The sequence below is a fragment of the Bos mutus genome, chromosome 4, assembly GCF_027580195.1.
Source record: "Bos mutus isolate GX-2022 chromosome 4, NWIPB_WYAK_1.1, whole genome shotgun sequence".
Classification (NCBI taxonomy): Eukaryota; Metazoa; Chordata; class Mammalia; order Artiodactyla; family Bovidae; genus Bos; species Bos mutus.
Window position 1 is genome coordinate 46,104,371 of NC_091620.1, and position 18,126 is coordinate 46,122,496.

General features: G+C 34.9%; 1 protein-coding gene across 1 annotated transcript in view; it reads right to left on the reverse strand.

Annotated features, from left to right (window-relative positions):
- The window catches only part of ZNF804B (zinc finger protein 804B), a 563,350-nt gene that overhangs the window by 407,865 nt on the left and 137,359 nt on the right, over positions 1 to 18,126 (reverse strand). The window lies entirely within an intron of this gene.

Consider the following 18,126-nt stretch of genomic DNA (forward strand, 5'->3'; position numbering starts at 1 on the left):
GCATCAACTGGTTTCTAATTGGTTTCTTTAAAAAATAAATAGCAATATACAGTATTTCTACTACAATGCATTATAATGTACTCTGTGTGTTTTTTAAAATACAGTCCATCACCTACTAGCAGTTCACAAAATCCATTTAGTGGCTCATAGGAAATATTTTTAATGATTTAAGCTGGTATATTTTCCAAATTGTAGTTAAACTATAATAAATGCTTTTATATTAATTTGACTTTATTTTATTGTACATTCAGGTTAAACACTACCTGAAGTAATTTTAATTACATAATATATAATATGTATGTAGGTAGGTATATGTATAATTTTAAATATAAAATGTATTTTTAAAATTTTATTAAAGTACGGTTGATTTGCAATATGTTAATTTTTGCTGTATATATCAAAGTAGTTTAGTTATATATATATATATATATATATATATATATTTCTTTTCTCAGACTTGTGGTTAGCAAGATGAGGGTGGGAAAGGGAAGGATTGGTAGCTTAGGATTCGCAGATGCAAACTAGTACATATCGGATGGATAAACATCAAAGTCCTACTGTGTAGCACAGGGAACCATATTCAATATCGTGTGATAAACCATAATGGAAAAGAACAAAATGTATTATTACTGGAAGTCTCAGATTAAAAAAAATTGGATAGTTTTATATTTTGTACACTAAATATGTAGCAAATTTTATATAATTGTTATGGAATTATACTCAACGATTCTTTTGTAGCTTGTCCAAATATCACCACATTATTGTTTAGTCACTAAGTTGTGTTTGAGTCTTTGTAAGTTGTGTTTGAGACATATGTAAGTTGGAGACGATTTTAGTCACTAAGTTGTGTTTGAGTCTTTGTAAGTCTGTGTTTGAGACATATGTAAGTTGGAGACGATTTTTCTTATTATGAGAGGTTACATAGTGAAGTGAAATCACTCAGTCATGTCCGACTCTTTGTGACCCCATGGACAGTAGCCTGCACCAGGCTCCTCAGTCCATAGGATTTTCTAGGCAAGAGTACTGGAGTGGGTTGCCATTGCCTTCTCCAGGGAATCTTACCGACCCAGGAATCGAACCCAGGTCTCCCACTGAGCCACCAGGGGACCTGGTGGTTACATAAGGTGACTAGATATTCATTGTCAGAAAGTTTTGATAGGATTATTTCCTTGACTTATTTTAGCTGTTCTTTTTCAATATCTCTTAGTGTACTGAGAGTGTAAGAAAAAACTTAAATACCGCACATGGAGAACACAGACTTTTTTGGAATAAAACTATTAATGCTTTAAGAACAAAATATTAATCTTTTCTTCTCACACTGATCAGATAATAGAAACTATGCCACTATGAACCAGGAAGATGTCTGAAGGGAAGAAAGGACCCCACAATGGAACTTACTGTAAGTTGGTGAGTTGTGCTGAGTGAGGACATATGTCTGATTTGTTGACTTGGTGTCAGAACTGGAACTAAAGAGTTGTGTTTGATTGGTTCTGGAAAAGATGATGGTTAAGAATGCATGCATTCAGGACTCACCAACCTGGCCTGGGTGTACGTTTCTAGGAAACAGTACCTGAACATGACAACATAAACCAAGAGAGTCACAACCATGAAGCAGAAACCCATGGGCACCTGCTCCCTGTGCTGGGACCTGAACCAATGGAGACATCACTGCAGAGTAAACAAAGCCCCCAGGCTTCTCTATATCAGCAACTCTCTTTATCAGTGTACTTTATCAGTGTAAAGCTTCATCTAGCCCTTGGAAGAAAAAGTGACTTTCTTTGAATGGAATCAGTTTCTGGAATTCTTTAACAATTTCTAAGGGAAGGTAAAGCCTAAAGAGGGAGATCTTAGAAAATACTGGTAATCACAGGAGGATAAGCTTCTAGATTGTGTGGGAGGAAAGAAAGGAAGACAATTGACCATATAAATGAGATGCAATACCCATAACTGGGTTCCAAGTGATACATTTTTCATGTAAACAACTAGATTTTCAGAATGTGTGTACAACAGAAGGGAAAGTCACAGGTGACAAGTTTTCTAGCTGGAGGTTGGAAGAGAAAATAACGTGCAAAAAATATAAGGTAGATGATGAAGCTATAAGAATCCAGAGACTATATAGGAGGTGAGGCAGGTTTGAGAGTTTAGATAATAAATTAAATTGTGGATGTATTTGGTTATAAAGGACTCCAGACTATATAGATAGATATGAAGATGTATTACTAAATACTAGACTATTTCCTTTACTTCCTATGACAAAACTGTAGATTAAGTACTGTTATTCTACTGTTTTGTTGATGAAGAATCCTAGGAAAAATGGAGTTATGATTCTTTCTGGAGATGTTGAATAACTCTGCCCTGGAAAAAATAAAGTGGAATTCCAACTGAGGCAGCTGAGCACCAGGGCCTCTGCACTATGCTGGTGATGGAAGGGCTGAAAGAGTATAAAGTTCAGAGGAAGAGGAACCCACGTTCAAATCTCAACTTTGTGAAGAGAAGCTGAACACATTCCTTAATTTGCCAAAATTAAATCTTCATCTATAAATTGAAAATCTGAGTCCCAATTTAGAGAATTCTGGTGGGATTTCATAATACAATGTATTTGTTCCCTATTGTCACTATAACAAATTACCAGAAACTCAGTGGTATAAAACAGCAAAAATAAAGTTCCTTAAATTTTTTGACATCAGAAGTCCCAAAGCAGTGTCACTAGGGCTGTGCTCCTTCTGGAAGCTTGAGAAGACAATCTATTATCTTGTCTTTTCCAGTTTGTAGAAGCTGCATTATGGACATTTTCTCAATCTTTGAACCACATCACTTGAGCCTCTGATTCCATTGCCACATCTCTTTTTCTTGACTCATCTTTCACCCTTCTTATGAGGACTCATGTGATTACAGTGGACCACCCACAGAATCCAAGATGATATCCTTGTTTTAAGATTTTACATTTGATCTCATCTGCAAAATTCCTTATGCCATATAAGACCATTTATTCACAGATTCTGAGAATTAGCACCTAGATATCTTTCATTATCCAGCCTACCACAATGTATGTACAGTGGCTAGCAGAACATGGGTAATCATAAAATTAATACTAAAATAGCAATAAAATAAGTTTATTGAACATCTCTCTTGATTATCAATTCTCTATGCACAGCCTTCAATAGAAGTTGGAAAGCAGTCAACTTGTGATTGAGTTCATAATAGGCATAAATAAAGTGCAGCTATTATTATCACTTTGGACATTATTATTCACTTTTTTAAAGAGAATTAATATGCATAATTCTCAGAGCATACCCCTTTAAATGCCCAGCCAAATAAATTTCTCACGTTGGAAAGATGACCTTTCTAACTTTCCTCTTATAAAAGTACTGGGCACATCACATAATTGCAGTTTCATACTCCAACTTCAAATTCGAATCAATTATAGCTATAGCACTCCAATTAAATTCACTGGCTAGTTGAGTACATACTGCCTTCCAGAAAAACCTGAGTAGCCTAGCCCTTAGAATATCTTTCATCATCTCTGTACCACTGCTGCTGCTGCTGCTGCTAAGTCGCTTCAGTCATGTCTGACTCTGTGCGACCCCATAGAAGGTAGCCCACCAGACTTCCCCACCCTTGGGATTCTCCAGGAAAGAACACTGGAGTGGGTTGTCATTTCCTTCTCCAATGCATGAAAGTGAAAAGTGAAAGTAAAGTCACTCAGTCATGTCCGACTCTTCGCGACCCCATGGACTGCAGCCCACCAGGCGCCTTCGTCCATGGATTTTCCAGGCAAGAGTTTGTACCATTAATCATCAGGTAATCATTACTTTTTTAAAGTTGTAAAATATACATACATAATAGTTTGTGAAGTATACATGAATAGTAAGAACAATAAAATATAAATATCACCTATTTAATAAAATATTAGTCCCCCATGTGTCTTATTCCTCTCACTTTTCCTGCTTGAGACAAACACTATCTTGAATTTTGCTTTCAATCTTCTTGGATTTTCTGTGGTGTTTTAATAAGCTTTTTATTTTAGAAAAATTTAAGTACAGGAAAGGTGTATGAAAGTACAGAGTTCCCATATATCCCATACCAAAATTTCCATATTATTAGCATCTTAGATTAGCATCATCTATTTGACAAAACTAATGAATCAGTCTTATAATTAATATAAACAAAACCCCATACTTTATTTGGATTCTCTCAGCTGTCTTTCTCATGGTTAGACTAGGGAAGTGGGTTGGAGGAGAAAGACCACAGTGATAAGCATTATCTCAGCACATTATGTTAAGAGTACATTCTGTCAACATGATGTGCATTAATGATGTTAAGCTTCATCCCCTGAGGCAATACTTGTCCAGTTTCTCCATTGTACTTAATTCTCTCTACCCTCTACCCTTTAAATATTCTACTCTTTGGAATGAAATTGCAATGTGCAGCCCACATATAAGGAGTGGGGAATTATGATCTACCTTTTAATAGAATTACTTCTATGTATATTATTTGGCATTCTTCACAATTTGTCTATTCTCCCCATTTAGTTATTCAGTCATTTTTTTCTATCACCACAGATTCTAGACAGTCATTCTATACTTCATATTATAATCCAATATAGTTTATTTTGTTGCTCAAATTGTTTCAGCGTTGAGCACTGGGAGCTTTTGCAGTTGGCTCCTTTATCCTTTTGATGTACTCCATCTTTTTATTTATGAAGCACTTACTTATTTTCTAGCACTACCAGATGCTCTAGGCTCATCTTGATTATTTCCCGTCAGCCCTAGAATCAATCATTTCTTCAAGGAGCTCTGGTGTTATTGGATAATGATATTAGAAACCAAGATCTTGGTGCTGGATATGCTCTTTAGCTTCTAGGTCCTCTCAGAGGACAGAGCTAGGAAATTAGGTCCGTACACTAACCCATACATATATTAACACATATCTATAAATATTTCTCTGTGTATACATCTGTGCCTTTATTAAGCTAAACATCAAGTTATATGGATGCCTCCAACCTTAATCCATACCACAAAGTTCATTCTAGCCTTCCCTCTTTCTTATCTGTGTTTCCACTTCTGTAAGAAACCTGACTCCCACCACCTGCCATCCATTTACATGTTCAATCTTTATATATAATGGTTTCAGAATTAAACTTCTTTGGAAACAAGTTTATCAACTAGAGTATAGTATCTATGTATAGTTCATCATTAGGCTTAAATCTCCAATAGTTTCCTAAATTACACCAATTAAAAGAAAATAAAACAAAGCTCAACAAATCTTAATCCCCCATTTCAATGAGATTGTTTTACTCACATTTTAATAAAGTTATATTCTTTCATTATTTAGTTATACTCCTTAATTAATGAAATTATAGTATTGTATTAGCCGCTCAGAAGCCTGCCAGGCTCCTCTGTCCATGAAATCATCCAGGCAAGAATACTGGAGTGGGTAGCCATTCCCTTCTCCAGGGGATCGTCCCAACCCAGGGATCAAACTTGAGTCTCCTGCATTGCAGGCAGATCCTTTACCATCTGAGCTACCAGGGAAGCCCTAAGTGTAAAGTTAATTTTATTTTTACATCTTTCTTAAAAACAAAAGGGCCTTATAATGTGTTCTACCCAACCACCCTACTAATAACTTCAATGCTTTCATTTCATTATTGCTTGATACAGTTAGTATTTCTTTCAATTTACATATTGTTTCTAGTTTCCTTGATTTCTAGCTTTTTTTTTTCTTTGGTAGTGTCTTAAGCCTTCCTTCTCAGATAATTTTCATTATCCCTAAAGTATAGACATTATGTGCTACTTTAGGAAGTGATAGCTTTTAAGATGTATTCGTAAGCAGATTGTGTCTATACAAAGATCTTAATATCACTTTCATTGATGAAAAAACTTGCTTTGTTAGGAGTATATCTGTAGCTTAATAGCAAATCTTTCTCATTCAATTGTCTTCTGCCTATTATTTTAGTTGGAAAGTCATTTTAATTGTCAATCCTTTGTATGAGACATCTTTTACCTCTGACTCCTTTATAAGTTCTACAGTCTCACTGCCATTTATTTTATCGTAGACTTAAAAAAAAATATATTGTCCTTGGGATCCACTGGGCTTCTTACAAAGGCAAAATATCATTATTCATTAATTCTGGAAATTCTGAGTTATTAATTATGTCAATATTCACTTTTTTTCTTTAGTCTCCCTCTAAAATAGTATCTCTTTCTCCTGTAAGTCTCTTAAACTTTCATATCTTCTGTCTCTTTGTCTCTTTGTCCCTGGCAACACACATTAGTAGGAGCACTAACTGAGGGTACATCAAAGAGAATAGTTTTTTTTTTTTTTAAATTATGTAAGTATTGTCACTTCTAGGCCTAAACTTGCTTAGATTTAGAATTTTCATCAGAAATTTTTAGAAAAAAAATTTTATACTTCTCTGATTATTTTCCTTTTCAGAGTAATTTTTAACTAGTTTGTCTGCAGAAGAGGTTGCCCTTTGTGGAGTTTCTATGGGGTTTTAATGGTGGTTTCAGATTTGGACTATTTGTTGCATTCCAAGTTTTGCTTCATATGCCTCAAGAACTTCTGGTCATTACATTCAGAATCTATGTCAAAAGTTCTCAAATATACCTCCAGGGTAAATGCCAATTCTAGTGATTGCTTACCATATGAATTACTTTTTTATTATAGTTTCCGTCCTCTGCAGAATATAGTTGCTTTCTCACCATCTAAGCCAAGAATTTTAAAGGGTATTTAAAATATGTCATCTATCATTTGGGGGTATGCTTATCTGAAGTGGATTAATTTTGAAATGATTAATCCATTATTATATTAAACTCTAATATAATAAATGTTAAATAATAACATTTTAAATAATTTTGAAATGAGGTGTATATATTTGCTAAATACAAATTGTGTCTATTTCTAGCTTTTAAAAAACAGTATATAAACTATGCAATCATTAAAATATCTCCAAAATATCAAAAGCCATACAGTAGAATATAAATTAACATACTAGGAATTGACACAAAGAATACCTGTTAAAATAGAATGTTCAACTTGACAGAACCCAGCTTAAAAGTGTGGCCATCAAAGGATAATAGACTTAAAGAAACATGACAAGAAAAAGTACTCAGACACATCTGCTTCTTGGCCTTTAGCCTGAAAAGCCATGTGTCACATGGATCTTTATAAGATACTTTCAACAACCTAACAGATGATAGCTTCCAATAGCTTTATAAAATGGCAGGAACAGTAATTACATGGCTATTTCTAATTTTTATTCTCAGTGTCCATCATAATTTTCAAAATCAGCATTCATTACAGGCATTGTTATAGGGAGTTAAAGTGGGCAAGGGATAGAACAATCTGATGATTTGCTTTAAAATAGCAAAACAGCATAGAAAAGCAGATAAATGTACTATTAGCATGTCCCTGAAATAAGTAGCATCTACATCTATCTAACTACTATCTGTCTACCAACCTACCTATTCTACAAAAGGACCTTTTAGAGATGTTAAAAAACAATTTCAGATTGAATATTATTTCTCAATTATGGATCTAAATGACTTATATGTAAAACCCTTTAGCAATCTGATAGTATGAATGTCACAGTTTTAGCTGGAAAAGCATGGGGAAAACATCATACAACACTTTTTTGTAACTTTACGTGTAAGAGGTTTTTTTTTTTTTTTTTGTCCCTTCTACTTTCACTTTCATTTTCTAGTTTACAGGTTTTAATAAATCAGACACTTGTTCTTATGAGATTCTTTAAAAACCTCCACTGGGTCTTTGTACTTGTTGTTCTCACAAAGAAAATTTCAGCTAAAGAACTATGGTAAATTACCAATTTGTTGAGCTTTCCTGACAGCTCAATTGGTAAAGAATCCATCTGTAATGCAGGAGACCCAGGTTCAATTCCTGGGTTGGGAAGATCTGCTGGAGAAGGGATAGGCTACCCACTCCAGTATTCTTCGGCTTCCCTTGTGGCTCAGCTGGTAAAGAATCTGCCTGCAATGTGGGAGACCTCGGTTGGATCTCTGGGTTGGGAAGATCCTCTGGAGAAGGGAAGGCTATACACTTCAGTATTCTGGCCTGGAGAATTCCTTGGACTGTATAGTCCATGGGGTTGCGAAGAGTTGGACACAACTGAGCGACTTTCACTTCACTTCACCAATTTTGTACTAAATAATTGAAATACATAACACATTTGCATATTATTATAAATTAAAGTCTACTACTTGATTAAGAATCCCTGCAAAATACAATAGTTTATTTCCTCAACTAATTAGACTTATTGTTAATATAATGTAAAAAATAAAAGGCAGTAATGTGGTTAACATTTTACCTGCAAATTGTATTATTTGCAAAATACGCAATTTAATCAGTTATAAAGATAATGAAAACACTATTTACTATCATACAAACCAATAATTTTAACATTTTAATTTAAAATTAAGAAAATAATGTTGAAAAATTGAGATTATATTAATTATTTGTAAACAGTACTTCTGCATCCATGGGAAAGTGTTATTGTGAATTTTCTAAAATTACTCCTAATTAAAATAACCTATTGTCTCTGTTGGAGAAGGCAATGGCACCCCACTCCAGTACTCTTGCCTGGAAAATCCCATGGATGGAGGAGCCTGGTAGGCTGCCATCCATGGGGTTGCTAAGAGTCGGACACGACTGAGTGACTTCACTTTCACTTTTCACTTTCATGCATTGGAGAAGGAAACAGCAATCCACTCCAGTATTCTTGCCTGGAGAATCCCAGGGATGGAGGAGTCTGGTGGGCCACCATCTATGGGGTCACACAGAGTTGGACACGACTGAAGTGACTTAGCAGCAACTTAGCAGCAGCATTGTCTCTGTAAAGTTTTTTCTTTAAGTTTATAGTAATAATTTCCAATGAATAATTTTCATTGTATTTTAAGTAGCATTCCCCTCCGCTCTTCAATTAAAGACATGGTCAGGGATCAATAGCCAATCTCTCCATGATACTACAATTCAAAAGAGAAATAGTGCAGTGTGGCCAATATAATAAAATCATTTTTATTACAAAACATACAAATATCATCAGCAACAGAAAAATATGTCAATTTTCCATGTGGCATATATGACTGGCAATCAATTTTTAAATAATATTTCTAATTAAAATGAAATGTTTCAGCTGATAATTGCTTCTAGTTTCTAGCACTGACCATCTTTCAGAGCTAAATTACAGATACAGTGTATATGAATATAGAAAACAAAGAATAAAATTATTATTAATGTATGATTCACTGGAAAGACTATTGTGAGATGACATGGGAAGAGGGTGCATGTGAAGTGAATATGGATCCATGCTTTTCTTTTTGCAAAAACACATACAGAGCTTACTTTAATACTTTTTAAACATAAACTTGATGTGATAACATTATGATCAATATTCACAGCTAAGATTTGTGGAACACTCAAATTTCTTAAGGAGTGGCATAATGATAGTGCTATCTACTAATGGCAAGAACAATAGGGGATTCCAAGGAATGAACAATATTCCAAGAAACCTCAGAAGTGGGACCTGGAGGTGGTACAGACTACGCTTATCTATGGACAAGAAGATATTAGGATAAGACAGATTTAAAATCTGGTGCATGTGCTGACCTTTGATTTTTTTTTTTTTTTTTTTTTTTAGTTTCAGTGTCTAAGTAGGTAATGAAATGGCAATTGTAAGGTGAGTTCAAATATTTTGTCTGGTATCATATTTACATATTGTGAGAATAATCAGTTATAAAACAAGCAAATGATTTTGAGATAAAGACATAGGTTTAAAGGTTGATTAACCATAGGGTACTATGAATAGTTTGATCACTTAATTATATGATATGTGGCTTACATTATACTTGAGAATACTTCCCACTTTGTGACACATAATTAAAGAAGTTTATTCTCCAGTGATCTCAGAAAAGCAGGAGCTCTCAATGCTACCTGACTTGGGAAAGCAGTAACAAAAGGAGGTAGAGACACTGCTGCTGCTGCTAAGTCGCTTCAGTCGTGTCCAACTCTGTGCGACCCCATAGACGGCAGCCCACCAGGCTCCCCCGTCCCTGGGATTCTCCAGGCAAGAACACTGGAGTGGGTTGCCATTTCCTTCTCCAATGCATGAAAGGGAAAAGTGAAAGTGAAGTCGCTCAGTTGTGTCCAACTCTTAGTGACCCCATGGACTGCAGCCCACCAGGCTCCTCTGTCCATGGGATTTCCAGGCAAGAGTACTGGAGTGGGGTGCCATTGCCTTCTCCGGTAGAGACACTAGATATAGGTTTATAATTTACCTCAGTTCTGCAATATAGAAGGAATCACAGGTTCCTTGTGGGAACAGGTGCCAGGAATTTTATTAAATCATGGCTTACTGTTTGTCCCAAGTTATAATGTTAGTATAATAACAGCGATAGTGGAAGATGATTCTATGAAGTTCAATGTCAAGCTAAAAGGAAGATTAAAATATATGTTTCAAGGCTTAATACAAATGGCAGAGGAAGGGTTGTGTAGAAAGAGACAACTAAGTAAATAAAATCCAATATAGTAAGTGCTATAAAGTAGCAGTTAATATGCTCTGGATCTTAAGGAAAACTAAAGTTGGGAGGTGCTGCTTGTAGGTAATAAGTGACACCAATAACAGACAGAAATGGCAGAAATAGCAGCCCACAGATATAACAGTGAATAAATAATACATTCTAGAATCAACTGACACTTTACTGTGGCTACAGAGTAAGTTGTGTGCAGGGGGAAAGAAAAGGTAAATAAAGACGTAAACAAAGTGGAATCTATGCATGTGAGATTTTCAAGTCCATATTAAGAAATTTGGACTCCATATTTACAGGTAAACGATGGATATTTATAAGCAAAGAAGTAAAACAGAATCATATATTACAACATATTATAGTCATATATTACAATCTGTGCCTGCATGGGTCAGAGATCATGTGGGGAGTGATTTAGCAGCAAAATGGAGTGGGAAGTTAGAAGACTGAGAAGCAGAAGGTGGAGAGGAATTACCTACATAAGGGAAAGGGAAGAGAACTCTCACTTATTGAGCAATGCTTCTGTGTAGGAGCTGTGCTAGGCTTCAAGTGAATATATGTTCCCTTGACTTGTGGCTGCAAACATATGTAAGCAGATATAATATCCATCTTACAGATCAGTTTAAATTTTATGAAAGTAAAACACAGAGCCATACCCAAGCCATACCCATACTCAACTACTGACAGTTAACACAACTAATTTAAGTGACTTATGCTACTAAAATTGACTTTTGTTGGGCAAACTATCTTTCACTGAGTTTAAAAGTTATGGTTTGCAGGACAGAATTTAGGAAACATAAAGAGAAAGCTAAACATTGATAGGCGAGGAAAGCATAGCACGGTAAGAGGAAGAAGAATACAAATTAAAGTGGGGAAAGAAGAGCAATTGACACTAAAAGCAATGTCAATGGAAAGACTATGGTGGCCTCAAACTGTAAAAACCAGACTATTTAATAAGGCCCATGCAAATGCACACCTTGTGTGGGAAGGTTAGGGGCAGTTCATATAAAGGAGTCATGTTCCTTTTCTGAATTTACTTGGAGCAGAAACAAAGAGTTTTGGAGAGACAAGGAGTTAAGTTCTAGTCAGAGAACACCGGGAGGAATTTATGATTCTTAAGAACTCTCTGAGATATTAGAAGGAGTGGGGGATCCCCATTGGGTGTAATTCAAACCAAAATGCATTCAACTATCAATAGTGAAGTTGCTCAGTCGTGTCCAACTCTTTGCGACCCCATGGACAGTAGCCAACCAGGCTCTTCTGTCCATGGGATTTTCCAGGCAAGAATACTAGAATGGGTTGCCATTTCCTTCTTCAGGGGATCTTTCCAACCCAGGGATCGAACCCAGGTCTCCCGCATGGTAGGCAGACGCTTTACCATCTGAGCCACCAGGGAAGTCAAAGGAGAGGGCAATTATCATTAATACCTGGCTTTTCATAAGGAAGATGATAGCAAATACCTGGGTTAATTTACCAAGTAGCCCAGAGAACCAAGTATCTGTAAGCAAGCAAGGCCTCTACACCCTCACCTACTTACACTTACAAATGTCCTTTCCCTCTTAACAGAGAAAACCAAGAGAAATAGCATCCCTGACCCCTTCTACCTTCACCAAAAAAACTCCCAGATTTTAGCAATAATTTTGGAATAAATGCATGTTATAATCACTTTATTTGTATTAACAGCCTATAATAGATTTTCTATTGCTCTGGATTAACTCATCTGCTAAATTTTTGAAATACTTTATGATAAAATTTAAGATATGCCTGTATTTGTTGCTAATGGACAATTAACAAAATACCTCAGTTTCCTAAAAAAAAAAAAAAAAAAAGACAGCTACAAGACCATTGCATTTAGACTCCCATTGAACAACTTTCTTCAGTAATAAATTCTCAGAGCAAAAGGTTAACTTGTAAATTCAATAAAGAACATTTTACTTTCTTAGTGACCTGAGTGCTAATATAATGAATAAAGCATCATTTTATTGCATACAACATATGGGGATTCATTTCCAATTTCATTACAATGTTTCATCAGGTGTAAACAGGCCTTTATGTCTTACAGATTTAACTGTGAAAAAATAATTTAGATATTCTGGTAAGTAATCTAAAGGAAGGTTATGAAAATTTCAAATCTAATTTCTGAAAGAGGCACACAAGAGATATAATTCCTAATAGACTTATTCTTTTCAATGGATTGCCTATATCTAGTATGGGATAAAATTGTCCATGGTTGCTTCTCTCACTTCTGCATTTTTAATATTGTCTGACTTAGGAAAGATAGACTATTCAAAGGAGAAAATCAAAGTCTCTAATAGGAAATGGTATAAAGTTGTACTAAATTATCTTATGTGCTCCTCAGTATTTTTAACCAGACTTTAGCAATGTTGTATTGTTCAGCCAAAATCAGATCAATACCTAACTGAAACAGCAACAGCCACAGAGAAAAACCTGTATTGTTTTAAGACAAAAGATGAATTAGCATAGTGAACACAAGCTAGTGATCTCATTTAGAGATTTGGATTCTAAACTATGAACAGTTCAATACCCTGCTGAAGAAAAACAAAAGACAATTTTTATCCAGAATAGAATATTCGCACCCTGAGAAAGATGTCAGGTAATGTAATGTGATCTCCAACTATTTTCACTTTGATAGTAGCATCCTGAATACATAAACTCTTGATTTCACTCAAAAATTAGAATCACCAAATATGGGTGACTAAAAATAAAACATTGCATTTGAAGAAGATATACAATTATATATGCATTAAAGTGCTTTCTTTTTTCCATTGGTTGATGGGAGGATTTAGTTTGATAATGTATTCAGGACCACTTGGAGCTCAAAGTGGAAAAGCATTAAGAGAAAATTATTATTAGTACCCTTCTCGGGAGGAAATGTGTGCACCGTGATTCAATAGATAAAACTAATATACATAATTGTAGACTGCCGGTTCGGCAACTTCCACTCGATAGCGGAAGCGTTATGATGAAAATTCATTTCACAAAATAAGAAGTATCTATAGAAAATTGTTAATTATAAAAGATTTTCTCACAAGCTTTAATATTTTGTAGACAAAAGAATAAGAAAGAATGTTAATTTGCAATGCAATTTTCTAGGTGAATGATATTGAGCAAGTAGGTTATCACATCTAAGCCCTATTTCTTCATCTTTCATATGGAATGAAACATAAATGGCTATTTCAAATATTAAATTTCTATAACATGCCAAGCTCTTTGTTTTGAATGTATAATAATTCCTCAACACGCAGATAGGAAACCACTAGAGGGAAATCAAGGCCAAAGGCCATAAAGATGTATATAGTATTGCAGGTCTTTTTTTAATTTAAAGAGGAAAAAAACTTAAGGTTATTTTTTAAAGTGCAAGAATAACTCAGTCAGGTATGTAAATAAATAAGGTGCACGTACTTCACATTTGAAAGTACCATATATTTAGGAAACTGAATAATGTTTCATATTTAAAATATATGATATAAATAAAGCATATTTAAGTAAAAACCAATAATTTCTGTAATATTCTGCATTGTTAATATTCATCAGAATGTTGTATTTTGCTCTATTTTTCAAAAGAGGTAAAGGGTATGGAGAACACTCAGAAGGAAAAAGAAAAGGAAATGATTTTGGATATAAAATAGTACCTTAAGGGAATGATTGAAATAGCTGGTATTATTTAGTTTGAGATAAAGTGGCTAACAAAGGGGAAGATTAGACATCTATCTTCATTAGGATATGAATTGAACTAGATGACTTATTGAAATCCATTTTCCTTTTTCAGTAATATATAATGCTACTTTCTTCTAAGGTAAATATATACTGATGTAGATACAGATATAGTTCAATAGGTGAAGTGACAACAAACATTAAGAACAAGGAATATTCCTTACACACACACATACACACATTCACATTTCTCAAAGCTGAGACCCAGAATCATACATATCAAAATCACCCAGTAATTGTTTAAAATGCAGATTCCTGGATATCTCCCAGGGCCTACTGAATCAAAAACTTTAGTGATGGGATTTGAGAATCTACAGATGTAAAAAGCATACAAGATGATATATAAGTTCACTGGAATTGGAGAACCACTGATTTAGAAGAAAGTGCTTAGTTCTGTGTATTTTTCAGTTGACTGTCAAGGTCACCATGGCGGTCACCTCCATGTAAGCTAGCCTGGAAAGGGAAAAGAGTTTTAACCAAGTGTGTTGAAGATTTATGAGCCAAAACTGATAACTGCCTTGCATTCACATTCTATTGGCTACAATTCAGTTAAATGACCACACCTTACATAAGGGTGTCCTGGAAATCTAATCCAGTTGTATGCACACGAAAAGGAAACAGGAAGTCTCTGACTAAATCTAACTCCACGGAGGCAGTGGAAAAAGATTCCTTTTCATTGTTTCTCAAAGTGGGGTAGATGCAATCTCTGGAGTTTCCTAGACACCACCCTGACTTGATTAGAATCTTGGCACTGTGGCCTAGAAATAATCATTTTAAACAACTTTCTTATGATATTCTTAGACATAGAGAAATTTGAGAATGATTCCTATTTTTTCTCCCTTTTTCTCTACCATGTTTTCATTCAAGAGTAATTTAAAAAAATTTTTTCACCCGATTTTCTAGAAGAAGCAGTCATTTAAAAATATTTTGAGGACATATTTTAATGAAGAATTGTATCAGTATTAATTTTTGAATTGAAGATCATCTAGACATTATAGACAATCTTAAATGCCAAGTGAAGAAAGAAATGTTCATGAGCTGATACTAATCACTGAAGCTTTTGTTGTTTCCTCCAACAGAGTCTTGCTCCATATTAAAGGGAGAAAGGATTAAGAGCTATGGTTTTTACTAAAACAAACAAAAATTTAACTTCTGCATCAGCTATTTCTTTTTTTTCTATTGAAGAATTTTTTTAAAAAGAAATGTTAATGTTCTCCTTTCAGGGATTATTTTTTTAAATCATTCTAAGTTGAAGTACTCCATAGTTTTTTGTTTACTAGGCTATTCGACATACATTTGGCAGCTACTAGTCACTCATGATCCCTGAAACCCAAGATGCTCACAGTAATGTAATTTCAATTACCTCTTGTCAAGACCAATATCTTCAAAAATGACCAGAATAAATATATAGTGGGAAGTAGCAAGTCTATGATGATAATTTTAGAAAAGGAAATGCACAAGTCTACTGATTTCTTATTTTTTTTATATTTTTGTCCTGCTGTGAAATGCCCTATAATTGCATTCTCCAAACAAAAAGATGAGTTAAAAAGGAAAGTATTTATAAACTAAACCATTTTACTATGTTCTCTCAATAACCAATAAATATTCTGAAACATGTTCAGATGTTTTAGACTTTCTTTGTGAAAGTTGGAAGATTGGCTAAACCTAAATTCTAACAAATACTGATGGAGAAGCTGCCTTATGCCAGGTATCTAGCAGAGAAAATATATGAAACCACAGTTCCCACAGGCCCAAACAGTCAATAAATTCTCATGATGTATTTGTAATTACAGAATGAAATCTTCATTTAGACATATGTTTTTCACTATTCAAAAAATATTATTTGTATGACAAAAGGCTATTGTATGAAAAATAGCTTATTCTAATTTCTCTTTATATGCCATTTATTCTTTTCTACAAACAGCCTAGACTTCATTATGAATCATTCCATGACTGTTGTTATAATGTACAATATCTCTATGATACATTAGTGATTATAAAGATATTCTTTTATACTTAAAGTACCATTTGAAAAATGGAAAGATCCTTATACTCATTTTATGATGAGAGAAAATATTTATGAGATACCCTTAGTTCCATGGTGAAATAATGGTCATACATGTCTTTAATGAAATATTATTAATCTGTTTCTACTAATCTCTTTAACTAAATGTTTTGATGTTACAGGAAATTTCAACTAAAATAATCCTCACTGACCATTAAATTAATGGTGGAAATAGTAGAACACAAGTATCAGTACATGTAAGGATCACAAAAGAAGCAAAATTTCTATTCATCATAATAAAAATGGATAACTTTCCATCCAAGATTCTTTATCACATATAACCAAACTATAATTATGACACTCTTTCTTCAGTTCAGTTCAGTCACTCAGTCATGTCTGACTCTTTGTGACCCCATGAACCACAGCACGCCAGGCCTCCCTAAACATCACCAACTCCTGGAGTCTACCCAAACTCATGTTCATTGAGTCAGTGATGCCATCCAACCATCTCATCCTCTATCACCCCCTTCTCCTCCTGCCCTCAATCTTTCCCAGCATCAGGGTCCTTCCCAATGAGTCAGCTCTTCACATCAGGTGGCCAGAGTATTGGAGTTTCAGCTTCAACATCAGTCTTTCCAAAGAACATCCAGGACTGATCTCCTTTAGGATGGACTGGTTGGATCTCCTTGCAGTTCAAGGGACTCTCAAGAGTCTTCTCCAACACCACAGTTCAAAAGCATCAATTCTTCAGCGATCAGCTTTCTTTATAGTCCAACTCTCAGATCCATACATGACTACTGGAAAAACCATACCTTTGACTAGCCTTGTTAACATTACTTTGTTGACAAAGTAATGCCCCTGCTTTTTAATATGCTGTCTAAGTTGGTCATAACTTTCCTTTCAAGGAGTATGCATCTTTTAATTTCATGGCTGCAGGCACCATCAGCAGTGATTTTGGAGCCCAGAAAAATAAATTATCTCACTGTTTCCAATGTTTCCCCATCTATTTGCCATGAAATGATGGGACCGGCGGCCCTGATCTTAGTTTTTTGAATGTTGAGCTTTAAGCCTACTTTTTCACTCTCCTCTTTCACTTTCATCAAGAGGCTCTTTAGTTCTTCTTTGCTTTCTACCGTAAGGGTGGTGTCATCTGCATATCTGAGGTTATTGATACTTTTCCCTGCAATCTTGATTCCAGCTTGTGCTTCTTCCAGCCCAGCGTTTCTCATGATATACTCTGCATATAAGTTAAATAAGCAGGGTGACAATATACAGCCTTGACATACTCCTTTTCCTATTTGGAACCAGTCTGTTGTTCCATGTCCATTTCTAACTGTTGCTTCCTGACCTGCATACTGGTTTCTTAAAAGGCATGTTTGGTGGTCTGGTATTCCCATCTCTTTCAGAATTTTCCACAGTTTCTTGTGATCCACACAGTCAAAGGCTTTGGCATAGTCAATAAAGCAGAAATAGATGTTTTTCTGAAACTCTTGCTTTTTTGATGCTCCAACAGATGTTGGCAATTTGATCTCTGGTTCCTCTGCCTTTTCTAAAACCAGCCTGAACATCAGGAAGTTCACACTTCATGTACTGCTGAAGCCTGGCTTGGAGAATTTTGAGCATTACTTTACTAGCGTGTGAGATGAGTGTAATTGTGCAGTAGTTTGAACATTCTTTGGCATTGCCTTTCTTTGGGATTGGAATGAACACTGACCTTTTCCAGTCCTATGGCCACTGCTGAATTTTCCAAATTTGCTGGCATATTCAGTGCAACACTTTCACAGCATCATCTTTTAGGATTTGAAATAGCTCAACTGGAATTCCATTACCTCCACTAGCTTTGTT